The 24,177-nt window shown below is 36.4% G+C and overlaps 27 non-coding genes across 27 annotated transcripts; all 27 read right to left on the reverse strand.

Moving 5' to 3' along the window:
- Positions 1-802: 802 nt before the first annotated feature.
- TRNAH-GUG (transfer RNA histidin (anticodon GUG)) lies at positions 803-874 on the reverse strand. Its single transcript has one exon. It is a non-coding gene; the product is annotated as a tRNA-His (tRNA).
- An 8-nt stretch (positions 875-882) lies between these two features.
- TRNAR-ACG (transfer RNA arginine (anticodon ACG)) lies at positions 883-955 on the reverse strand. The gene has a single exon. It is a non-coding gene; the product is annotated as a tRNA-Arg (tRNA).
- A 1,065-nt stretch (positions 956-2,020) lies between these two features.
- Positions 2,021-2,092, reverse strand: TRNAH-GUG (transfer RNA histidin (anticodon GUG)). Its single transcript has one exon. It is a non-coding gene; the product is annotated as a tRNA-His (tRNA).
- An 8-nt stretch (positions 2,093-2,100) lies between these two features.
- TRNAR-ACG (transfer RNA arginine (anticodon ACG)) lies at positions 2,101-2,173 on the reverse strand. Its single transcript has one exon. It is a non-coding gene; the product is annotated as a tRNA-Arg (tRNA).
- Positions 2,174-3,238: 1,065 nt separating this feature from the next.
- TRNAH-GUG (transfer RNA histidin (anticodon GUG)) lies at positions 3,239-3,310 on the reverse strand. The gene has a single exon. It is a non-coding gene; the product is annotated as a tRNA-His (tRNA).
- An 8-nt stretch (positions 3,311-3,318) lies between these two features.
- On the reverse strand, positions 3,319-3,391 carry TRNAR-ACG (transfer RNA arginine (anticodon ACG)). Its single transcript has one exon. It is a non-coding gene; the product is annotated as a tRNA-Arg (tRNA).
- Positions 3,392-4,455: 1,064 nt separating this feature from the next.
- On the reverse strand, positions 4,456-4,527 carry TRNAH-GUG (transfer RNA histidin (anticodon GUG)). Its single transcript has one exon. It is a non-coding gene; the product is annotated as a tRNA-His (tRNA).
- Positions 4,528-4,535: 8 nt separating this feature from the next.
- Positions 4,536-4,608, reverse strand: TRNAR-ACG (transfer RNA arginine (anticodon ACG)). Its single transcript has one exon. It is a non-coding gene; the product is annotated as a tRNA-Arg (tRNA).
- Positions 4,609-5,672: 1,064 nt separating this feature from the next.
- Positions 5,673-5,744, reverse strand: TRNAH-GUG (transfer RNA histidin (anticodon GUG)). Its single transcript has one exon. It is a non-coding gene; the product is annotated as a tRNA-His (tRNA).
- Positions 5,745-5,752: 8 nt separating this feature from the next.
- Positions 5,753-5,825, reverse strand: TRNAR-ACG (transfer RNA arginine (anticodon ACG)). Its single transcript has one exon. It is a non-coding gene; the product is annotated as a tRNA-Arg (tRNA).
- A 1,064-nt stretch (positions 5,826-6,889) lies between these two features.
- On the reverse strand, positions 6,890-6,961 carry TRNAH-GUG (transfer RNA histidin (anticodon GUG)). The gene has a single exon. It is a non-coding gene; the product is annotated as a tRNA-His (tRNA).
- An 8-nt stretch (positions 6,962-6,969) lies between these two features.
- TRNAR-ACG (transfer RNA arginine (anticodon ACG)) lies at positions 6,970-7,042 on the reverse strand. Its single transcript has one exon. It is a non-coding gene; the product is annotated as a tRNA-Arg (tRNA).
- Positions 7,043-8,106: 1,064 nt separating this feature from the next.
- Positions 8,107-8,178, reverse strand: TRNAH-GUG (transfer RNA histidin (anticodon GUG)). Its single transcript has one exon. It is a non-coding gene; the product is annotated as a tRNA-His (tRNA).
- An 8-nt stretch (positions 8,179-8,186) lies between these two features.
- Positions 8,187-8,259, reverse strand: TRNAR-ACG (transfer RNA arginine (anticodon ACG)). The gene has a single exon. It is a non-coding gene; the product is annotated as a tRNA-Arg (tRNA).
- A 1,143-nt stretch (positions 8,260-9,402) lies between these two features.
- On the reverse strand, positions 9,403-9,475 carry TRNAR-ACG (transfer RNA arginine (anticodon ACG)). Its single transcript has one exon. It is a non-coding gene; the product is annotated as a tRNA-Arg (tRNA).
- Positions 9,476-10,539: 1,064 nt separating this feature from the next.
- On the reverse strand, positions 10,540-10,611 carry TRNAH-GUG (transfer RNA histidin (anticodon GUG)). The gene has a single exon. It is a non-coding gene; the product is annotated as a tRNA-His (tRNA).
- Positions 10,612-10,619: 8 nt separating this feature from the next.
- Positions 10,620-10,692, reverse strand: TRNAR-ACG (transfer RNA arginine (anticodon ACG)). Its single transcript has one exon. It is a non-coding gene; the product is annotated as a tRNA-Arg (tRNA).
- A 1,144-nt stretch (positions 10,693-11,836) lies between these two features.
- On the reverse strand, positions 11,837-11,909 carry TRNAR-ACG (transfer RNA arginine (anticodon ACG)). Its single transcript has one exon. It is a non-coding gene; the product is annotated as a tRNA-Arg (tRNA).
- A 1,065-nt stretch (positions 11,910-12,974) lies between these two features.
- TRNAH-GUG (transfer RNA histidin (anticodon GUG)) lies at positions 12,975-13,046 on the reverse strand. Its single transcript has one exon. It is a non-coding gene; the product is annotated as a tRNA-His (tRNA).
- An 8-nt stretch (positions 13,047-13,054) lies between these two features.
- Positions 13,055-13,127, reverse strand: TRNAC-ACA (transfer RNA cysteine (anticodon ACA)). Its single transcript has one exon. It is a non-coding gene; the product is annotated as a tRNA-Cys (tRNA).
- Positions 13,128-14,271: 1,144 nt separating this feature from the next.
- TRNAR-ACG (transfer RNA arginine (anticodon ACG)) lies at positions 14,272-14,344 on the reverse strand. The gene has a single exon. It is a non-coding gene; the product is annotated as a tRNA-Arg (tRNA).
- A 1,213-nt stretch (positions 14,345-15,557) lies between these two features.
- TRNAR-ACG (transfer RNA arginine (anticodon ACG)) lies at positions 15,558-15,630 on the reverse strand. Its single transcript has one exon. It is a non-coding gene; the product is annotated as a tRNA-Arg (tRNA).
- Positions 15,631-16,843: 1,213 nt separating this feature from the next.
- On the reverse strand, positions 16,844-16,916 carry TRNAH-AUG (transfer RNA histidin (anticodon AUG)). Its single transcript has one exon. It is a non-coding gene; the product is annotated as a tRNA-His (tRNA).
- A 1,213-nt stretch (positions 16,917-18,129) lies between these two features.
- Positions 18,130-18,202, reverse strand: TRNAR-ACG (transfer RNA arginine (anticodon ACG)). Its single transcript has one exon. It is a non-coding gene; the product is annotated as a tRNA-Arg (tRNA).
- Positions 18,203-19,266: 1,064 nt separating this feature from the next.
- TRNAH-GUG (transfer RNA histidin (anticodon GUG)) lies at positions 19,267-19,338 on the reverse strand. The gene has a single exon. It is a non-coding gene; the product is annotated as a tRNA-His (tRNA).
- Positions 19,339-20,564: 1,226 nt separating this feature from the next.
- Positions 20,565-20,637, reverse strand: TRNAR-ACG (transfer RNA arginine (anticodon ACG)). Its single transcript has one exon. It is a non-coding gene; the product is annotated as a tRNA-Arg (tRNA).
- Positions 20,638-21,781: 1,144 nt separating this feature from the next.
- TRNAH-AUG (transfer RNA histidin (anticodon AUG)) lies at positions 21,782-21,854 on the reverse strand. The gene has a single exon. It is a non-coding gene; the product is annotated as a tRNA-His (tRNA).
- Positions 21,855-24,177: the final 2,323 nt, after the last annotated feature.

Here is a 24,177-nt window from a genome sequence, read left to right on the forward strand (position 1 = left end):
GATCACAAAACAATCTCTGAGATGCGTTTCACAATTTAACTGAGGAAGCTTTTTTAAGGGGGGAAATGTGTTTCAGAGATTGTTCCAAGTTGGATTCTTGAGTCAAATTATATACCAAAATTTGGAAGCACCATGCGGGTTGGGTTGTCTCTAGGCAGGCAGACACCAGAGGCATTTCTGTGAGCTGAATTTCAAGACTCCTGTGCACAAGTGTAATTCTATATGGTATAATTTTATTAAGGTTTTACACTATACACATTTTTCCTGTTTTATTGTATGAATATATTATATGTACATATATGACCTGCCGGAAGTCTGTGCCTAGAGAAAAGGTGGATCTGATACCTATAAATAAGAAGAGGAGAGGGAGTCACCTATTTAAGAGTCCAATGCTTATAAACCAGAGCCAGATTGTGGGCTGTGGTTCATGTGAGTTGCCAATGCCTCTAGATGCTTTACTGCTTTATTAGATTTTTGGCTGTGTTAGTAAGTTGTCTCCACTATTATATCTTTTTCTATTTTTACTTTAGAGTTCAAAAGTTTGTTATTGTGTTTTTTTCTGGGATAATCACATTGTTCAATGTATTAAATCATGGTTGTTATATTGCAGTTGCGTTTACAATTTATAATTAGACTTTTAAAGGGGTACCAAGAATTAACACTTTGTTGTGATTTAGTGCAATATTAGATATTTGGCACTATTTACATTGTTTGCATTTTAAATATTGTTTAACTCCGACACTCACATGGTTAACAGTTGGGGTCAAAATGTACTTAGCGCTGAAGAGAAGGAAAATAGGGATGCCGTGACCCGGATTCGAACCGGGGTTGCTGCGGCCACAACGCAGAGTACTAACCACTATACGATCACGGCACAGCGGCCGAGCCAGGTAGGAGTCGAACCTACAATCTTCTGATTCGTAGTCAGACGCGTTATCCATTGCGCCACTGGCCCATGTTTGGATCTAATGGGATCTGCCTCAACAGGAAAAAAAAGATATCCATAATAAAACTAAATTGAGATACAAAAGAAGTGTTTTGCAAAGTTGTTTAATTATTTTATCTTATCACTAAAAGTTTAACCTTTCCTTAAGTATTTCCTTAACTACTTATATGGCACCAACAAATTCCGCAGAGCTGGAATTGAACTAATTCAACTTAAATGTACTTTATTAAACAAAAAAAAAATAAGCTATTGCACAATAACTGCTAAAAGAGATCACAAAACAATCTCTGAGATGCGTTTCACAATTTAACTGAGGAAGCTTTTTTAAGGGGGGAAATGTGTTTCAGAGATTGTTCCAAGTTGGATTCTTGAGTCATATTATATACCAAAAATTTGGAAGCACCATGCGGGTTGGGTTGTCTCTAGGCAGGCAGACACCAGAGGCATTTCTGTGAGCTGAATTTCAAGACTCCTGTGCACAAGTGTAATTCTATATGGTATAATTTTATTAAGGTTTTACACTATACACATTTTTCCTGTTTTATTGTATGAATATATTATATGTACATATATGACCTGCCGGAAGTCTGTGCCTAGAGAAAAGGTGGATCTGATACCTATAAATAAGAAGAGGAGAGGGAGTCACCTATTTAAGAGTCCAATGCTTATAAACCAGAGCCAGATTGTGGGCTGTGGTTCATGTGAGTTGCCAATGCCTCTAGATGCTTTACTGCTTTATTAGATTTTTGGCTGTGTTAGTAAGTTGTCTCCACTATTATATCTTTTTCTATTTTTACTTTAGAGTTCAAAAGTTTGTTATTGTGTTTTTTTCTGGGATAATCACATTGTTCAATGTATTAAATCATGGTTGTTATATTGCAGTTGCGTTTACAATTTATAATTAGACTTTTAAAGGGGTACCAAGAATTAACACTTTGTTGTGATTTAGTGCAATATTAGATATTTAGCACTATTTACATTGTTTGCATTTTAAATATTGTTTAACTCCGACACTCACATGGTTAACAGTTGGGGTCAAAATGTACTTAGCGCTGAAGAGAAGGAAAATAGAGATGCCGTGACCCGGATTCGAACCGGGGTTGCTGCGGCCACAACGCAGAGTACTAACCACTATACGATCACGGCACAGCGGCCGAGCCAGGTAGGAGTCGAACCTACAATCTTCTGATTCGTAGTCAGACGCGTTATCCATTGCGCCACTGGCCCATGTTTGGATCTAATGGGATCTGCCTCAACAGGAAAAAAAAGATATCCATAATAAAACTAAATTGAGATACAAAAGAAGTGTTTTGCAAAGTTGTTTAATTATTTTATCTTATCACTAAAAGTTTAACCTTTCCTTAAGTATTTCCTTAACTACTTATATGGCACCAACAAATTCCGCAGAGCTGGAATTGAACTAATTCAACTTAAATGTACTTTATTAAACAAAAAAAAAAATAAGCTATTGCACAATAACTGCTAAAAGAGATCACAAAACAATCTCTGAGATGCGTTTCACAATTTAACTGAGGAAGCTTTTTTAAGGGGGGAAATGTGTTTCAGAGATTGTTCCAAGTTGGATTCTTGAGTCATATTATATACCAAAATTTGGAAGCACCATGCGGGTTGGGTTGTCTCTAGGCAGGCAGACACCAGAGGCATTTCTGTGAGCTGAATTTCAAGACTCCTGTGCACAAGTGTAATTCTATATGGTATAATTTTATTAAGGTTTTACACTATACACATTTTTCCTGTTTTATTGTATGAATATATTATATGTACATATATGACCTGCCGGAAGTCTGTGCCTAGAGAAAAGGTGGATCTGATACCTATAAATAAGAAGAGGAGAGGGAGTCACCTATTTAAGAGTCCAATGCTTATAAACCAGAGCCAGATTGTGGGCTGTGGTTCATGTGAGTTGCCAATGCCTCTAGATGCTTTACTGCTTTATTAGATTTTTGGCTGTGTTAGTAAGTTGTCTCCACTATTATATCTTTTTCTATTTTTACTTTAGAGTTCAAAAGTTTGTTATTGTGTTTTTTTCTGGGATAATCACATTGTTCAATGTATTAAATCATGGTTGTTATATTGCAGTTGCGTTTACAATTTATAATTAGACTTTTAAAGGGGTACCAAGAATTAACACTTTGTTGTGATTTAGTGCAATATTAGATATTTAGCACTATTTACATTGTTTGCATTTTAAATATTGTTTAACTCCGACACTCACATGGTTAACAGTTGGGGTCAAAATGTACTTAGCGCTGAAGAGAAGGAAAATAGAGATGCCGTGACCCGGATTCGAACCGGGGTTGCTGCGGCCACAACGCAGAGTACTAACCACTATACGATCACGGCACAGCGGCCGAGCCAGGTAGGAGTCGAACCTACAATCTTCTGATTCGTAGTCAGACGCGTTATCCATTGCGCCACTGGCCCATGTTTGGATCTAATGGGATCTGCCTCAACAGGAAAAAAAAGATATCCATAATAAAACTAAATTGAGATACAAAAGAAGTGTTTTGCAAAGTTGTTTAATTATTTTATCTTATCACTAAAAGTTTAACCTTTCCTTAAGTATTTCCTTAACTACTTATATGGCACCAACAAATTCCGCAGAGCTGGAATTGAACTAATTCAACTTAAATGTACTTTATTAAACAAAAAAAAAATAAGCTATTGCACAATAACTGCTAAAAGAGATCACAAAACAATCTCTGAGATGCGTTTCACAATTTAACTGAGGAAGCTTTTTTAAGGGGGGAAATGTGTTTCAGAGATTGTTCCAAGTTGGATTCTTGAGTCATATTATATACCAAAATTTGGAAGCACCATGCGGGTTGGGTTGTCTCTAGGCAGGCAGACACCAGAGGCATTTCTGTGAGCTGAATTTCAAGACTCCTGTGCACAAGTGTAATTCTATATGGTATAATTTTATTAAGGTTTTACACTATACACATTTTTCCTGTTTTATTGTATGAATATATTATATGTACATATATGACCTGCCGGAAGTCTGTGCCTAGAGAAAAGGTGGATCTGATACCTATAAATAAGAAGAGGAGAGGGAGTCACCTATTTAAGAGTCCAATGCTTATAAACCAGAGCCAGATTGTGGGCTGTGGTTCATGTGAGTTGCCAATGCCTCTAGATGCTTTACTGCTTTATTAGATTTTTGGCTGTGTTAGTAAGTTGTCTCCACTATTATATCTTTTTCTATTTTTACTTTAGAGTTCAAAAGTTTGTTATTGTGTTTTTTTCTGGGATAATCACATTGTTCAATGTATTAAATCATGGTTGTTATATTGCAGTTGCGTTTACAATTTATAATTAGACTTTTAAAGGGGTACCAAGAATTAACACTTTGTTGTGATTTAGTGCAATATTAGATATTTGGCACTATTTACATTGTTTGCCTTTTAAATATTGTTTAACTCCGACACTCACATGGTTAACAGTTGGGGTCAAAATGTACTTAGCGCTGAAGAGAAGGAAAATAGAGATGCCGTGACCCGGATTTGAACCGGGGTTGCTGCGGCCACAACGCAGAGTACTAACCACTATACGATCACGGCACAGCGGCCGAGCCAGGTAGGAGTCGAACCTACAATCTTCTGATTCGTAGTCAGACGCGTTATCCATTGCGCCACTGGCCCATGTTTGGATCTAATGGGATCTGCCTCAACAGGAAAAAAAAGATATCCATAATAAAACTAAATTGAGATACAAAAGAAGTGTTTTGCAAAGTTGTTTAATTATTTTATCTTATCACTAAAAGTTTAACCTTTCCTTAAGTATTTCCTTAACTACTTATATGGCACCAACAAATTCCGCAGAGCTGGAATTGAACTAATTCAACTTAAATGTACTTTATTAAACAAAAACAAAATAAGCTATTGCACAATAACTGCTAAAAGAGATCACAAAACAATCTCTGAGATGCGTTTCACAATTTAACTGAGGAAGCTTTTTTAAGGGGGGAAATGTGTTTCAGAGATTGTTCCAAGTTGGATTCTTGAGTCATATTATATACCAAAATTTGGAAGCACCATGCGGGTTGGGTTGTCTCTAGGCAGGCAGACACCAGAGGCATTTCTGTGAGCTGAATTTCAAGACTCCTGTGCACAAGTGTAATTCTATATGGTATAATTGTATTAAGGTTTTACACTATACACATTGTTCCTGTTTTATTGTATGAATATATTATATGTACATATATGACCTGCCGGAAGTCTGTGCCTAGAGAAAAGGTGGATCTGATACCTATAAATAAGAAGAGGAGAGGGAGTCACCTATTTAAGAGTCCAATGCTTATAAACCAGAGCCAGATTGTGGGCTGTGGTTCATGTGAGTTGCCAATGCCTCTAGATGCTTTACTGCTTTATTAGATTTTTGGCTGTGTTAGTAAGTTGTCTCCACTATTATATCTTTTTCTATTTTTACTTTAGAGTTCAAAAGTTTGTTATTGTGTTTTTTTCTGGGATAATCACATTGTTCAATGTATTAAATCATGGTTGTTATATTGCAGTTGCGTTTACAATTCATAATTAGACTTTTAAAGGGGTACCAAGAATTAACACTTTGTTGTGATTTAGTGCAATATTAGATATTTGGCACTATTTACATTGTTTGCATTTTAAATATTGTTTAACTCCGACACTCACATGGTTAACAGTTGGGGTCAAAATGTACTTAGCGCTGAAGAGAAGGAAAATAGAGATGCCGTGACCCGGATTCGAACCGGGGTTGCTGCGGCCACAACGCAGAGTACTAACCACTATACGATCACGGCACAGCGGCCGAGCCAGGTAGGAGTCGAACCTACAATCTTCTGATTCGTAGTCAGACGCGTTATCCATTGCGCCACTGGCCCATGTTTGGATCTAATGGGATCTGCCTCAACAGGAAAAAAAAGATATCCATAATAAAACTAAATTGAGATACAAAAGAAGTGTTTTGCAAAGTTGTTTAATTATTTTATCTTATCACTAAAAGTTTAACCTTTCCTTAAGTATTTCCTTAACTACTTATATGGCACCAACAAATTCCGCAGAGCTGGAATTGAACTAATTCAACTTAAATGTACTTTATTAAACAAAAAAAAAATAAGCTATTGCACAATAACTGCTAAAAGAGATCACAAAACAATCTCTGAGATGCGTTTCACAATTTAACTGAGGAAGCTTTTTTAAGGGGGGAAATGTGTTTCAGAGATTGTTCCAAGTTGGATTCTTGAGTCATATTATATACCAAAATTTGGAAGCACCATGCGGGTTGGGTTGTCTCTAGGCAGGCAGACACCAGAGGCATTTCTGTGAGCTGAATTTCAAGACTCCTGTGCACAAGTGTAATTCTATATGGTATAATTTTATTAAGGTTTTACACTATACACATTTTTCCTGTTTTATTGTATGAATATATTATATGTACATATATGACCTGCCGGAAGTCTGTGCCTAGAGAAAAGGTGGATCTGATACCTATAAATAAGAAGAGGAGAGGGAGTCACCTATTTAAGAGTCCAATGCTTATAAACCAGAGCCAGATTGTGGGCTGTGGTTCATGTGAGTTGCCAATGCCTCTAGATGCTTTACTGCTTTATTAGATTTTTGGCTGTGTTAGTAAGTTGTCTCCACTATTATATCTTTTTCTATTTTTACTTTAGAGTTCAAAAGTTTGTTATTGTGTTTTTTTCTGGGATAATCACATTGTTCAATGTATTAAATCATGGTTGTTATATTGCAGTTGCGTTTACAATTTATAATTAGACTTTTAAAGGGGTACCAAGAATTAACACTTTGTTGTGATTTAGTGCAATATTAGATATTTGGCACTATTTACATTGTTTGCCTTTTAAATATTGTTTAACTCCGACACTCACATGGTTAACAGTTGGGGTCAAAATGTACTTAGCGCTGAAGAGAAGGAAAATAGAGATGCCGTGACCCGGATTTGAACCGGGGTTGCTGCGGCCACAACGCAGAGTACTAACCACTATACGATCACGGCACAGCGGCCGAGCCAGGTAGGAGTCGAACCTACAATCTTCTGATTCGTAGTCAGACGCGTTATCCATTGCGCCACTGGCCCATGTTTGGATCTAATGGGATCTGCCTCAACAGGAAAAAAAAGATATCCATAATAAAACTAAATTGAGATACAAAAGAAGTGTTTTGCAAAGTTGTTTAATTATTTTATCTTATCACTAAAAGTTTAACCTTTCCTTAAGTATTTCCTTAACTACTTATATGGCACCAACAAATTCCGCAGAGCTGGAATTGAACTAATTCAACTTAAATGTACTTTATTAAACAAAAACAAAATAAGCTATTGCACAATAACTGCTAAAAGAGATCACAAAACAATCTCTGAGATGCGTTTCACAATTTAACTGAGGAAGCTTTTTTAAGGGGGGAAATGTGTTTCAGAGATTGTTCCAAGTTGGATTCTTGAGTCATATTATATACCAAAATTTGGAAGCACCATGCGGGTTGGGTTGTCTCTAGGCAGGCAGACACCAGAGGCATTTCTGTGAGCTGAATTTCAAGACTCCTGTGCACAAGTGTAATTCTATATGGTATAATTGTATTAAGGTTTTACACTATACACATTGTTCCTGTTTTATTGTATGAATATATTATATGTACATATATGACCTGCCGGAAGTCTGTGCCTAGAGAAAAGGTGGATCTGATACCTATAAATAAGAAGAGGAGAGGGAGTCACCTATTTAAGAGTCCAATGCTTATAAACCAGAGCCAGATTGTGGGCTGTGGTTCATGTGAGTTGCCAATGCCTCTAGATGCTTTACTGCTTTATTAGATTTTTGGCTGTGTTAGTAAGTTGTCTCCACTATTATATCTTTTTCTATTTTTACTTTAGAGTTCAAAAGTTTGTTATTGTGTTTTTTTCTGGGATAATCACATTGTTCAATGTATTAAATCATGGTTGTTATATTGCAGTTGCGTTTACAATTCATAATTAGACTTTTAAAGGGGTACCAAGAATTAACACTTTGTTGTGATTTAGTGCAATATTAGATATTTGGCACTATTTACATTGTTTGCATTTTAAATATTGTTTAACTCCGACACTCACATGGTTAACAGTTGGGGTCAAAATGTACTTAGCGCTGAAGAGAAGGAAAATAGAGATGCCGTGACCCGGATTCGAACCGGGGTTGCTGCGGCCACAACGCAGAGTACTAACCACTATACGATCACGGCACAGCGGCCGAGCCAGGTAGGAGTCGAACCTACAATCTTCTGATTCGTAGTCAGACGCGTTATCCATTGCGCCACTGGCCCATGTTTGCATCTAATGGGATCTGCCTCAACAGGAAAAAAAAGATATCCATAATAAAACTAAATTGAGATACAAAAGAAGTGTTTTGCAAAGTTGTTTAATTATTTTATCTTATCACTAAAAGTTTAACCTTTCCTTAAGTATTTCCTTAACTACTTATATGGCACCAACAAATTCCGCAGAGCTGGAATTGAACTAATTCAACTTAAATGTACTTTATTAAACAAAAACAAAATAAGCTTTGCACAATAACTGCTAAAAGAGATCACAAAACAATCTCTGAGATGCGTTTCACAATTTAACTGAGGAAGCTTTTTTAAGGGGGGAAATGTGTTTCAGAGATTGTTCCAAGTTGGATTCTTGAGTCATATTATATACCAAAATTTGGAAGCACCATGCGGGTTGGGTTGTCTCTAGGCAGGCAGACACCAGAGGCATTTCTGTGAGCTGAATTTCAAGACTCCTGTGCACAAGTGTAATTCTATATGGTATAATTTTATTAAGGTTTTACACTATACACATTTTTCCTGTTTTATTGTATGAATATATTATATGTACATATATGACCTGCCGGAAGTCTGTGCCTAGAGAAAAGGTGGATCTGATACCTATAAATAAGAAGAGGAGAGGGAGTCACCTATTTAAGAGTCCAATGCTTATAAACCAGAGCCAGATTGTGGGCTGTGGTTCATGTGAGTTGCCAATGCCTCTAGATGCTTTACTGCTTTATTAGATTTTTGGCTGTGTTAGTAAGTTGTCTCCACTATTATATCTTTTTCTATTTTTACTTTAGAGTTCAAAAGTTTGTTATTGTGTTTTTTTCTGGGATAATCACATTGTTCAATGTATTAAATCATGGTTGTTATATTGCAGTTGCGTTTACAATTTATAATTAGACTTTTAAAGGGGTACCAAGAATTAACACTTTGTTGTGATTTAGTGCAATATTAGATATTTGGCACTATTTACATTGTTTGCATTTTAAATATTGTTTAACTCCGACACTCACATGGTTAACAGTTGGGGTCAAAATGTACTTAGCGCTGAAGAGAAGGAAAATAGAGATGCCGTGATCCGGATTCGAACCGGGGTTGCTGCGGCCACAACGCAGAGTACTAACCACTATACGATCACGGCACAGCGGCCGAGCCAGGTAGGAGTCGAACCTACAATCTTCTGATTCGTAGTCAGACGCGTTATCCATTGCGCCACTGGCCCATGTTTGGATCTAATGGGATCTGCCTCAACAGGAAAAAAAAGATATCCATAATAAAACTAAATTGAGATACAAAAGAAGTGTTTTGCAAAGTTGTTTAATTATTTTATCTTATCACTAAAAGTTTAACCTTTCCTTAAGTATTTCCTTAACTACTTATATGGCACCAACAAATTCCGCAGAGCTGGAATTGAACTAATTCAACTTAAATGTACTTTATTAAACAAAAAAAAAATAAGCTATTGCACAATAACTGCTAAAAGAGATCACAAAACAATCTCTGAGATGCGTTTCACAATTTAACTGAGGAAGCTTTTTTAAGGGGGGAAATGTGTTTCAGAGATTGTTCCAAGTTGGATTCTTGAGTCATATTATATACCAAAATTTGGAAGCACCATGCGGGTTGGGTTGTCTCTAGGCAGGCAGACACCAGAGGCATTTCTGTGAGCTGAATTTCAAGACTCCTGTGCACAAGTGTAATTCTATATGGTATAATTTTATTAAGGTTTTACACTATACACATTTTTCCTGTTTTATTGTATGAATATATTATATGTACATATATGACCTGCCGGAAGTCTGTGCCTAGAGAAAAGGTGGATCTGATACCTATAAATAAGAAGAGGAGAGGGAGTCACCTATTTAAGAGTCCAATGCTTATAAACCAGAGCCAGATTGTGGGCTGTGGTTCATGTGAGTTGCCAATGCCTCTAGATGCTTTACTGCTTTATTAGATTTTTGGCTGTGTTAGTAAGTTGTCTCCACTATTATATCTTTTTCTATTTTTACTTTAGAGTTCAAAAGTTTGTTATTGTGTTTTTTTCTGGGATAATCACATTGTTCAATGTATTAAATCATGGTTGTTATATTGCAGTTGCGTTTACAATTTATAATTAGACTTTTAAAGGGGTACCAAGAATTAACACTTTGTTGTGATTTAGTGCAATATTAGATATTTGGCACTATTTACATTGTTTGCATTTTAAATATTGTTTAACTCCGACACTCACATGGTTAACAGTTGGGGTCAAAATGTACTTAGCGCTGAAGAGAAGGAAAATAGAGATGCCGTGACCCGGATTCGAACCGGGGTTGCTGCGGCCACAACGCAGAGTACTAACCACTATACGATCACGGCACAGCGGCCGAGCCAGGTAGGAGTCGAACCTACAAACTTCTGATTCGTAGTCAGACGCGTTATCCATTGCGCCACTGGCCCATGTTTGGATCTAATGGGATCTGCCTCAACAGGAAAAAAAAGATATCCATAATAAAACTAAATTGAGATACAAAAGAAGTGTTTTGCAAAGTTGTTTAATTATTTTATCTTATCACTAAAAGTTTAACCTTTCCTTAAGTATTTCCTTAACTACTTATATGGCACCAACAAATTCCGCAGAGCTGGAATTGAACTAATTCAACTTAAATGTACTTTATTAAACAAAAAAAAAATAAGCTATTGCACAATAACTGCTAAAAGAGATCACAAAACAATCTCTGAGATGCGTTTCACAATTTAACTGAGGAAGCTTTTTTAAGGGGGGAAATGTGTTTCAGAGATTGTTCCAAGTTGGATTCTTGAGTCATATTATATACCAAAATTTGGAAGCACCATGCGGGTTGGGTTGTCTCTAGGCAGGCAGACACCAGAGGCATTTCTGTGAGCTGAATTTCAAGACTCCTGTGCACAAGTGTAATTCTATATGGTATAATTTTATTAAGGTTTTACACTATACACATTTTTCCTGTTTTATTGTATGAATATATTATATGTACATATATGACCTGCCGGAAGTCTGTGCCTAGAGAAAAGGTGGATCTGATACCTATAAATAAGAAGAGGAGAGGGAGTCACCTATTTAAGAGTCCAATGCTTATAAACCAGAGCCAGATTGTGGGCTGTGGTTCATGTGAGTTGCCAATGCCTCTAGATGCTTTACTGCTTTATTAGATTTTTGGCTGTGTTAGTAAGTTGTCTCCACTATTATATCTTTTTCTATTTTTACTTTAGAGTTCAAAAGTTTGTTATTGTGTTTTTTTCTGGGATAATCACATTGTTCAATGTATTAAATCATGGTTGTTATATTGCAGTTGCCTTTACAATTTATAATTAGACTTTTAAAGGGGTACCAAGAATTAACACTTTGTTGTGATTTAGTGCAATATTAGATATTTGGCACTATTTACATTGTTTGCATTTTAAATATTGTTTAACTCCGACACTCACATGGTTAACAGTTGGGGTCAAAATGTACTTAGCGCTGAAGAGAAGGAAAATAGAGATGCCGCGACCCGGATTCGAACCGGGGTTGCTGCGGCCACAACGCAGAGTACTAACCACTATACAATCATGGCACAGCAGCCGAGCCAGGTAGGAGTCGAACCTACAATCTTCTGATTCGTAGTCAGACGCGTTATCCATTGCGCCACTGGCCCATGTTTGGATCTAATGGGATCTGCCTCAACAGGAAAAAAAAGATATCCATAATAAAACTAAATTGAGATACAAAAGAAGTGTTTTGCAAAGTTGTTTAATTATTTTATCTTATCACTAAAAGTTTAACCTTTCCTTAAGTATTTCCTTAACTACTTATATGGCACCAACAAATTCCGCAGAGCTGGAATTGAACTAATTCAACTTAAATGTACTTTATTAAACAAAACAAAAAATAAGCTATTGCACAATAACTGCTAAAAGAGATCACAAAACAATCTCTGAGATGCGTTTCACAATTTAACTGAGGAAGCTTTTTTAAGGGGGGAAATGTGTTTCAGAGATTGTTCCAAGTTGGATTCTTGAGTCATATTATATACCAAAATTTGGAAGCACCATGCGGGTTGGGTTGTCTCTAGGCAGGCAGACACCAGAGGCATTTCTGTGAGCTGAATTTCAAGACTCCTGTGCACAAGTGTAATTCTATATGGTATAATTTTATTAAGGTTTTACACTATACACATTTTTCCTGTTTTATTGTATGAATATATTATATGTACATATATGACCTGCCGGAAGTCTGTGCCTAGAGAAAAGGTGGATCTGATACCTATAAATAAGAAGAGGAGAGGGAGTCACCTATTTAAGAGTCCAATGCTTATAAACCAGAGCCAGATTGTGGGCTGTGGTTCATGTGAGTTGCCAATGCCTCTAGATGCTTTACTGCTTTATTAGATTTTTGGCTGTGTTAGTAAGTTGTCTCCACTATTATATCTTTTTCTATTTTTACTTTAGAGTTCAAAAGTTTGTTATTGTGTTTTTTTCTGGGATAATCACATTGTTCAATGTATTAAATCATGGTTGTTATATTGCAGTTGCGTTTACAATTTATAATTAGACTTTTAAAGGGGTACCAAGAATTAACACTTTGTTGTGATTTAGTGCAATATTAGATATTTGGCACTATTTACATTGTTTGCATTTTAAATATTGTTTAACTCCGACACTCACATGGTTAACAGTTGGGGTCAAAATGTACTTAGCGCTGAAGAGAAGGAAAACAGAGATGCCGTGACCCGGATTCGAACCGGGGTTGCTGCAGCCACAACGCAGAGTACTAACCACTATACGATCACGGCACAGCGGCCGAGCCAGGTAGGAGTCGAACATACAATCTTCTGATTTGTAGTCAGACGCGTTATCCATTGCGCCACTGGCCCATGTTTGGATCTAATGGGATCTGCCTCAACAGGAAAAAAAGATATCCATAATAAAACTAAATTGAGATACAAAAGAAGTGTTTTGCAAAGTTGTTTAATTATTTTATCTTATCACTAAAAGTTTAACCTTTCCTTAAGTATTTCCTTAACTACTTATATGGCACAAACAAATTACGCAGAGCTGGAATTGAACTAATTCAACTTAAATGTACTTTATTAAACAAAACAAAAAATAAGCTATTGCACAATAACTGCTAAAAGAGATCACAAAACAATCTCTGAGATGCGTTTCACAATTTAACTGAGGAAGCTTTTTTAAGGGGGGAAATGTGTTTCAGAGATTGTTCCAAGTTGGATTCTTGAGTCATATTATATACCAAAATTTGGAAGCACCATGCGGGTTGGGTTGTCTCTAGGCAGGCAGACACCAGAGGCATTTCTGTGAGCTGAATTTCAAGACTCCTGTGCACAAGTGTAATTCTATATGGTATAATTTTATTAAGGTTTTACACTATACACATTTTTCCTGTTTTATTGTATGAATATATTATATGTACATATATGACCTGCCGGAAGTCTGTGCCTAGAGAAAAGGTGGATCTGATACCTATAAATAAGAAGAGGAGAGGGAGTCACCTATTTAAGAGTCCAATGCTTATAAACCAGAGCCAGATTGTGGGCTGTGGTTCATGTGAGTTGCCAATGCCTCTAGATGCTTTACTGCTTTATTAGATTTTTGGCTGTGTTAGTAAGTTGTCTCCACTATTATATCTTTTTCTATTTTTACTTTAGAGTTCAAAAGTTTGTTATTGTGTTTTTTTCTGGGATAATCACATTGTTCAATGTATTAAATCATGGTTGTTATATTGCAGTTGCGTTTACAATTTATAATTAGACATTTAAAGGGGTACCAAGAATTAACACTTTGTTGTGATTTAGTGCAATATTAGATATTTGGCACTATTTACATTGTTTGCATTTTAAATATTGTTTAACTCCGACACTCACATGGTTAACAGTTGGGGTCAAAATGTACTTAGCGCTGAAGAGAAGGAAAATAGAGATGTCGCGACCTGGATTCGAACCGGGGTTGCTGCGGCCACAACGCAGAGTACTAACCACTATACGATCACGGCACAGCAGCCGAGCCAGGTAGGAGTCAAACCTACAATCTTCTGATTCGTAGTCAGACGCGTTATCCATTGCGCCACTGGCCCATGTTTGGATCTAATGGGATCTGCCTCAACAGGAAAAAAAAGATATCCATAATAAAACTAAATTGAGATACAAAAGAAGTGTTTTGCAAAGTTGTTTAATTATTTTATCTTATCACTAAAAGTTTAACCTTTCCTTAAGTATTTCCTTAACTACTTATATGGCACCAACAAATTCCGCAGAGCTGGAATTTAACTAATTCAACTTAAATGTACTTTATTAAACAAAAAAAAAATAAGCTATTGCACAATAACTGCTAAAAGAGATCACAAAACAATCTCTGAGATGCGTTTCACAATTTAACTGAGGAAGCTTTTTTAAGGGGGGAAATGTGTTTCAGAGATTGTTCCAAGTTGGATTCTTGAGTCATATTATATACCAAAATTTGGAAGCACCATGCGGGTTGGGTTGTCTCTAGGCAGGCAGACACCAGAGGCATTTCTGTGAGCTGAATTTCAAGACTCCTGTGCACAAGTGTAATTCTATATGGTATAATTTTATTAAGGTTTTACACTATACACATTTTTCCTGTTTTATTGTATGAATATATTATATGTACATATATGACCTGCCGGAAGTCTGTGCCTAGAGAAAAGGTGGATCTGATACCTATAAATAAGAAGAGGAGAGGGAGTCACCTATTTAAGAGTCCAATGCTTATAAACCAGAGCCAGATTGTGGGCTGTGGTTCATGTGAGTTGCCAATGCCTCTAGATGCTTTACTGCTTTATTAGATTTTTGGCTGTGTTAGTATGTTGTCTCCACTATTATATCTTTTTCTATTTTTACTTTAGAGTTCAAAAGTTTGTTATTGTGTTTTTTTCTGGGATAATCACATTGTTCAATGTATTAAATCATGGTTGTTATATTGCAGTTGCGTTTACAATTTAAAATTAGACTTTTAAAGGGGTACCAAGAATTAACACTTTGTTGTGATTTAGTGCAATATTAGATATTTGGCACTATTTACATTGTTTGCATTTTAAATATTGTTTAACTCCGACACTCACATGGTTAACAGTTGGGGTCAAAATGTACTTAGCGCTGAAGAGAAGGAAAATAGAGATGTCGCGACCTGGATTCGAACCGGGGTTGCTGCGGCCACAACGCAGAGTACTAACCACTATACGATAACGGCACAGCGGCCGAGCCAGGTAGGAGTTGCTGCGGCCACAACGCAGAGTACTAACCACTATACGATCACGGCACAGCGGCCGAGCCAGGTAGGAGTCGAACCTACAATCTTCTGATTCGTAGTCAGACGCGTTATCCATTGCGCCACTGGCCCATGTTTGGATCTAATGGGATCTGCCTCAACAGGAAAAAAAAGATATCCATAATAAAACTAAATTGAGATACAAAAGAAGTGTTTTGCAAAGTTGTTTAATTATTTTATCTTATCACTAAAAGTTTAACCTTTCCTTAAGTATTTCCTTAACTACTTATATGGCACCAACAAATTCCGCAGAGCTGGAATTGAACTAATTCAACTTAAATGTACTTTATTAAACAAAAAAAAAATAAGCTATTGCACAATAACTGCTAAAAGAGATCACAAAACAATCTCTGAGATGCGTTTCACAATTTAACTGAGGAAGCTTTTTTAAGGGGGGAAATGTGTTTCAGAGATTGTTCCAAGTTGGATTCTTGAGTCATATTATATACCAAAATTTGGAAGCACCATGCGGGTTGGGTTGTCTCTAGGCAGGCAGACACCAGAGGCATTTCTGTGAGCTGAATTTCAAGACTCCTGTGCACAAGTGTAATTCTATATGGTATAATTTTATTAAGGTTTTACACTATACACATTTTTCCTGTTTTATTGTATGAATATATTATATGTACATATATGACCTGCCGGAAGTCTGTGCCTAGAGAAAAGGTGGATCTGATACCTATAAATAAGAAGAGGAGAGGGAGTCACCTATTTAAGAGTCCAATGCTTATAAACCAGAGCCAGATTGTGGGCTGTGGTTCATGTGAGTTGCCAATGCCTCTAGATGCTTTACTGCTTTATTAGATTTTTGGCTGTGTTAGTAAGTTGTCTCCACTATTATATCTTTTTCTATTTTTACTTTAGAGTTCAAAAGTTTGTTATTGTGTTTTTTTCTGGGATAATCACATTGTTCAATGTATTAAATCATGGTTGTTATATTGCAGTTGCGTTTACAATTTATAATTAGACTTTTAAAGGGGTACCAAGAATTAACACTTTGTTGTGATTTAGTGCAATATTAGATATTTGGCACTATTTACATTGTTTGCATTTTAAATATTGTTTAACTCCGACACTCACATGGTTAACAGTTGGGGTCAAAATGTACTTAGCGCTGAAGAGAAGGAAAATAGAGATGTCGCGACCTGGATTCGAACCGGGGTTGCTGCGGCCACAACGCAGAGTACTAACTACTATACGATCACGGCACAGCGGCCGAGCCAGGTAGGAGTTGCTGCGGCCACAACGCAGAGTAATAACCACTATACGATCACGGCACAGCGGCCGAGCCAGGTAGGAGTCGAACCTACAATCTTCTGATTCATAGTCAGACGCGTTATCCATTGCGCCACTGGCCCATGTTTGGATCTAATGGGATCTGCCTCAACAGGAAAAAAAAGATATCCATAATAAAACTAAATTGAGATACAAAAGAAGTGTTTTGCAAAGTTGTTTAATTATTTTATCTTATCACTAAAAGTTTAACCTTTCCTTAAGTATTTCCTTAACTACTTATATGGCACCAACAAATTCCGCAGAGCTGGAATTGAACTAATTCAACTTAAATGTACTTTATTAAACAAAAAAAAAATAAGCTATTGCACAATAACTGCTAAAAGAGATCACAAAACAATCTCTGAGATGCGTTTCACAATTTAACTGAGGAAGCTTTTTTAAGGGGGGAAATGTGTTTCAGAGATTGTTCCAAGTTGGATTCTTGAGTCATATTATATACCAAAATTTGGAAGCACCATGCGGGTTGGGTTGTCTCTAGGCAGGCAGACACCAGAGGCATTTCTGTGAGCTGAATTTCAAGACTCCTGTGCACAAGTGTAATTCTATATGGTATAATTTTATTAAGGTTTTACACTATACACATTTTTCCTGTTTTATTGTATGAATATATTATATGTACATATATGACCTGCCGGAAGTCTGTGCCTAGAGAAAAGGTGGATCTGATACCTATAAATAAGAAGAGGAGAGGGAGTCACCTATTTAAGAGTCCAATGCTTATAAACCAGAGCCAGATTGTGGGCTGTGGTTCATGTGAGTTGCCAATGCCTCTAGATGCTTTACTGCTTTATTAGATTTTTGGCTGTGTTAGTATGTTGTCTCCACTATTATATCTTTTTCTATTTTTACTTTAGAGTTCAAAAGTTTGTTATTGTGTTTTTTTCTGGGATAATCACATTGTTCAATGTATTAAATCATGGTTGTTATATTGCAGTTGCGTTTACAATTTATAATTAGACTTTTAAAGGGGTACCAAGAATTAACACTTTGTTGTGATTTAGTGCAATATTAGATATTTGGCACTATTTACATTGTTTGCATTTTAAATATTGTTTAACTCCGACACTCACATGGTTAACAGTTGGGGTCAAAATGTACTTAGCGCTGAAGAGAAGGAAAATAGAGATGTCGCGACCTGGATTCGAACCGGGGTTGCTGCGGCCACAACGCAGAGTACTAACCACTATACGATCACGGCACAGCGGCCGAGCCAGGTAGGAGTTGCTGCGGCCACAACGCAGAGTAATAACCACTATACGATCACGGCACAGCGGCCGAGCCAGGTAGGAGTCGAACCTACAATCTTCTGATTCGTAGTCAGACGCGTTATCCATTGCGCCACTGGCCCATGTTTGGATCTAATGGGATCTGCCTCAACAGGAAAAAAAAGATATCCATAATAAAACTAAATTGAGATACAAAAGAAGTGTTTTGCAAAGTTGTTTAATTATTTTATCTTATCACTAAAAGTTTAACCTTTCCTTAAGTATTTCCTTAACTACTTATATGGCACCAACAAATTCCGCAGAGCTGGAATTGAACTAATTCAACTTAAATGTACTTTATTAAACAAAAAAAAAATAAGCTATTGCACAATAACTGCTAAAAGAGATCACAAAACAATCTCTGAGATGCGTTTCACAATTTAACTGAGGAAGCTTTTTTAAGGGGGGAAATGTGTTTCAGAGATTGTTCCAAGTTGGATTCTTGAGTCATATTATATACCAAAATTTGGAAGCACCATGCGGGTTGGGTTGTCTCTAGGCAGGCAGACACCAGAGGCATTTCTGTGAGCTGAATTTCAAGACTCCTGTGCACAAGTGTAATTCTATATGGTATAATTTTATTAAGGTTTTACACTATACACATTTTTCCTGTTTTATTGTATGAATATATTATATGTACATATATGACCTGCCGGAAGTCTGTGCCTAGAGAAAAGGTGGATCTGATACCTATAAATAAGAAGAGGAGAGGGAGTCACCTATTTAAGAGTCCAATGCTTATAAACCAGAGCCAGATTGTGGGCTGTGGTTCATGTGAGTTGCCAATGCCTCTAGATGCTTTACTGCTTTATTAGATTTTTGGCTGTGTTAGTAAGTTGTCTCCACTATTATATCTTTTTCTATTTTTACTTTAGAGTTCAAAAGTTTGTTATTGTGTTTTTTTCTGGGATAATCACATTGTTCAATGTATTAAATCATGGTTGTTATATTGCAGTTGCGTTTACAATTTATAATTAGACTTTTAAAGAGGTACCAAGAATTAACACTTTGTTGTGATTTAGTGCAATATTAGATATTTGGCACTATTTACATTGTTTGCATTTTAAATATTGTTTAACTCCGACACTCACATGGTTAACAGTTGGGGTCAAAATGTACTTAGCGCTGAAGAGAAGGAAAATAGAGATGCCGTGACCCGGATTCGAACCGGGGTTGCTGCGGCCACAACGCAGAGTACTAACCACTATACGATCACGGCACAGCGGCCGAGCCAGGTAGGAGTCGAACCTACAATCTTCTGATACGTAGTCAGACGCGTTATCCATTGCGCCACTGGCCCATGTTTGGATCTAATGGGATCTGCCTCAACAGGAAAAAAAAGATATCCATAATAAAACTAAATTGAGATACAAAAGAAGTGTTTTGCAAAGTTGTTTAATTATTTTATCTTATCACTAAAAGTTTAACCTTTCCTTAAGTATTTCCTTAACTACTTATATGGCACCAACAAATTCCGCAGAGCTGGAATTGAACTAATTCAACTTAAATGTACTTTATTAAACAAAAAAAAAAATAAGCTATTGCACAATAACTGCTAAAAGAGATCACAAAACAATCTCTGAGATGCGTTTCACAATTTAACTGAGGAAGCTTTTTTAAGGGGGGAAATGTGTTTCAGAGATTGTTCCAAGTTGGATTCTTGAGTCATATTATATACCAAAATTTGGAAGCACCATGCGGGTTGGGTTGTCTCTAGGCAGGCAGACACCAGAGGCATTTCTGTGAGCTGAATTTCAAGACTCCTGTGCACAAGTGTAATTCTATATGGTATAATTTTATTAAGGTTTTACACTATACACATTTTTCCTGTTTTATTGTATGAATATATTATATGTACATATATGACCTGCCGGAAGTCTGTGCCTAGAGAAAAGGTGGATCTGATACCTATAAATAAGAAGAGGAGAGGGAGTCACCTATTTAAGAGTCCAATGCTTATAAACCAGAGCCAGATTGTGGGCTGTGGTTCATGTGAGTTGCCAATGCCTCTAGATGCTTTACTGCTTTATTAGATTTTTGGCTGTGTTAGTAAGTTGTCTCCACTATTATATCTTTTTCTATTTTTACTTTAGAGTTCAAAAGTTTGTTATTGTATTTTTTTCTGGGATAATCACATTGTTCAATGTATTAAATCATGGTTGTTATATTGCAGTTGCGTTTACAATTTATAATTAGACTTTTAAAGGGGTACCAAGAATTAACACTTTGTTGTGATTTAGTGCAATATTAGATATTTGGCACTATTTACATTGTTTGCATTTTAAATATTGTTTAACTCCGACACTCACATGGTTAACAGTTGGGGTCAAAATGTACTTAGCGCTGAAGAGAAGGAAAATAGAGATGCCGCGACCCGGATTCGAACCGGGGTTGCTGCGGCCACAACGCAGAGTACTAACCACTATACGATCATGGCACAGCAGCCGAGCCAGGTAGGAGTCGAACCTACAATCTTCTGATTCGTAGTCAGACGCGTTATCCATTGCGCCACTGGCCCATGTTTGGATCTAATGGGATCTGCCTCAACAGGAAAAAAAAGATATCCATAATAAAACTAAATTGAGATACAAAAGAAGTGTTTTGCAAAGTTGTTTAATTATTTTATCTTATCACTAAAAGTTTAACCTTTCCTTAAGTATTTCCTTAACTACTTATATGGCACCAACAAATTCCGCAGAGCTGGAATTGAACTAATTCAACTTAAATGTACTTTATTAAACAAAAAAAAAATAAGCTATTGCACAATAACTGCTAAAAGAGATCACAAAACAATCTCTGAGATGCGTTTCACAATTTAACTGAGGAAGCTTTTTTAAGGGGGGAAATGTGTTTCAGAGATTGTTCCAAGTTGGATTCTTGAGTCATATTATATACCAAAATTTGGAAGCACCATGCGGGTTGGGTTGTCTCTAGGCAGGCAGACACCAGAGGCATTTCTGTGAGCTGAATTTCAAGACTCCTGTGCACAAGTGTAATTCTATATGGTATAATTTTATTAAGGTTTTACACTATACACATTTTTCCTGTTTTATTGTATGAATATATTATATGTACATATATGACCTGCCGGAAGTCTGTGCCTAGAGAAAAGGTGGATCTGATACCTATAAATAAGAAGAGGAGAGGGAGTCACCTATTTAAGAGTCCAATGCTTATAAACCAGAGCCAGATTGTGGGCTGTGGTTCATGTGAGTTGCCAATGCCTCTAGATGCTTTACTGCTTTATTAGATTTTTGGCTGTGTTAGTAAGTTGTCTCCACTATTATATCTTTTTCTATTTTTACTTTAGAGTTCAAAAGTTTGTTATTGTGTTTTTTTCTGGGATAATCACATTGTTCAATGTATTAAATCATGGTTGTTATATTGCAGTTGCGTTTACAATTTATAATTAGACTTTTAAAGGTGTACCAAGAATTAACACTTGGTTGTGATTTAGTGCAATATTAGATATTTGGCACTATTTACATTGTTTGCATTTTAAATATTGTTTAACTCCGACACTCACATGGTTAACAGTTGGGGTCAAAATGTACTTAGCGCTGAAGAGAAGGAAAATAGAGATGCCGCGACCCGGAATCGAACCAGGGTTGCTGCGGCCACAACGCAGAGTACTAACCACTATACGATCATGGCACAGCGGCCGAGCCAGGTAGGAGTCAAACCTACAATCTTCTGATTCATAGTCAGACGCGTTATCCATTGCGCCACTGGCCCATGTTTGGATCTAATGGGATCTGCCTCAACAGGAAAAAAAAGATATCCATAATAAAACTAAATTGAGATACAAAAGAAGTGTTTTGCAAAGTTGTTTAATTATTTTATCTTATCACTAAAAGTTTAACCTTTCCTTAAGTATTTCCTTAATTACTTATATGGCACCAACAAATTCCGCAGAGCTGGAATTGAACTAATTCAACTTAAATGTACTTTATTAACCCCTTAAGGACAGAGCTTCAGAAGCTTGTCTTTCACTTAATGACAACGGCATTTTTTGCATTTTTTGCATTTTTTGCTATTTGCGTTCAACTGCAATTTGCTTTTTACTTATTCATTGCACCGACACATATTATATACCGTTTTTTAAAGGACAGAAAGGGCTTTAATTTGATGTAACACATATATATATAAATGCTTATTTATTATTAAAAAAATACAGAAATATGCAAAAAAATGAATTTTTGTGTGTTTTTTTTACAGTTTTTGCCATAATAATGTGTACATAATTAGTGCAGGTTAAGGAAAGTAATTAAAATTAAAATTCATTTAGTTGTTCTGAATTACAGAATATATAATGTGTCTGGGATTTTTTTTTTTTGGTAGTTACAGGTCACAAAGCACAAGGAGTAAAATACACTTTTTATGTGGAGCGGTTTTAGAATTTGGTATGTTTGTCTTGTAAGCCTAATAGCCATAAAAGAAAACAAAATTGCCACACAAAAGTATATATTTATATAAAGTAGACACCCCAGGCTATTTACCTAAGGTTGTTTTGACACTTTCTACGTAGCCATTTTACCGCCAACCTCTGCTAAATATTGGAGTAAAATTGTGTTTTTTGGGGGTTTTCGTACACAAACTTATAACAAAGAACTTCTCATGTGTATTTTGTAAAGTTGGTGTGTGCTATTCCTGTACAAAGTTTTATTATGTGTTCAGTTACTTCTGCTGAGTACAACGGTACCCCCATTGTATGTCTTTGGCACTATTTCGTGAAGCTACAGTGCCATATAGGAGACCTGTCCTTTTCAGTATTCACAGTAGAATTTTGAGAGACGGATTTAATGAGCCTATGCTTCCATTTGGGGTATTATAACAGTCTGTCTGTTCGAAAAAAAACCCCAAAGGCCTACCATTTGTAAAAGTAGACACTCCAGGGTATCTCATAAGGTGCATATTGTGCCTTAACATGCCCCTATTTTTTTACCAATACATGCCAAAGTATGTGGTAAAAAATAATTTTGTGCATTTTTTACATATGGATTGCATTTGTGCTGGGCATTTTGTATATTTCACATGTGCCACTAAGTTCAAACCCCCCAAATTATGTTCAGCTAAGTCTTCTGAGTAAAATGACACCCCCATTGTATGTCTTTGGCACTAGTTCGTGAAGCTACAGTGCCATATAGGAGACCTGTCCTTTTCAGTACTCACAGTAGAATTTTGAGAGACGGATTTAATGAGCCTATGCTTCCATTTGGGGGTATTATAGCAGTTTGACTGTTCAAAAAAAAAAATACAAAGGCCTACCATTTGTAAAAGTAGACACTCCAGGGTATCTCATAAGGTGCATATTGTGCCTTAACATGCCCCCATTTTTTCACCAATAGTTGCCAAAGTATGTGGTATAAAATAATTTTGTGCACTTTTTACATATGGATTGCATTTGTGCTGGGCATTTTGTATATTTCACATGTGCCACTAAGTTCAAACCCCCCAAATTATGTTCAGCTAAGTCTTCTGAGTAAAATGACACCCCCATTGTATGTCTTTGGCACTAGTTCGTGAAGCTACAGTGCCATAAAGGAGACCTGTCCTTTTCTGTACTCACAGTAGAATTTTGAGAGACGGATTTAATGAGCCTATGCTTCCATTTGGGGTATTATAACAGTTTGACTGTTCAAAAAAAAACCACAAAGGCCTACCATTTGTAAAAGTAGACACTCCAGGGTATCTCATAAGGTGCATATTGTGCCTTAACATGCCCCCATTTTTTCACCAATAGATGCCAAAGTATGTGGTAAAAAATAATTTTGTGCGTTTTTTACATATGGATTGCATTTGTGCTGGGCATTTTGTATATTTCACATGTGCCACTAAGTTCAAACCCCCCAAATTATGTTCAGCTAAGTCTTCTGAGTAAAATGACACCCCCATTGTATGTCTTTGGCACTAGTTCGTGAAGCTACAGTGCCATATAGGAGACCTGTCCTTTTCAGTACTCACAGTAGAATTTTGAGAGACGGATTTAATGAGCCTATGCTTCCATTTGGGGTATTATAACAGTTTGACTGTTCAAAAAAAACCCACAAAGGCCTAC

Source organism: Pelobates fuscus, chromosome 3 (assembly GCF_036172605.1).
Source record: "Pelobates fuscus isolate aPelFus1 chromosome 3, aPelFus1.pri, whole genome shotgun sequence".
NCBI lineage: Eukaryota > Metazoa > Chordata > Amphibia > Anura > Pelobatidae > Pelobates > Pelobates fuscus.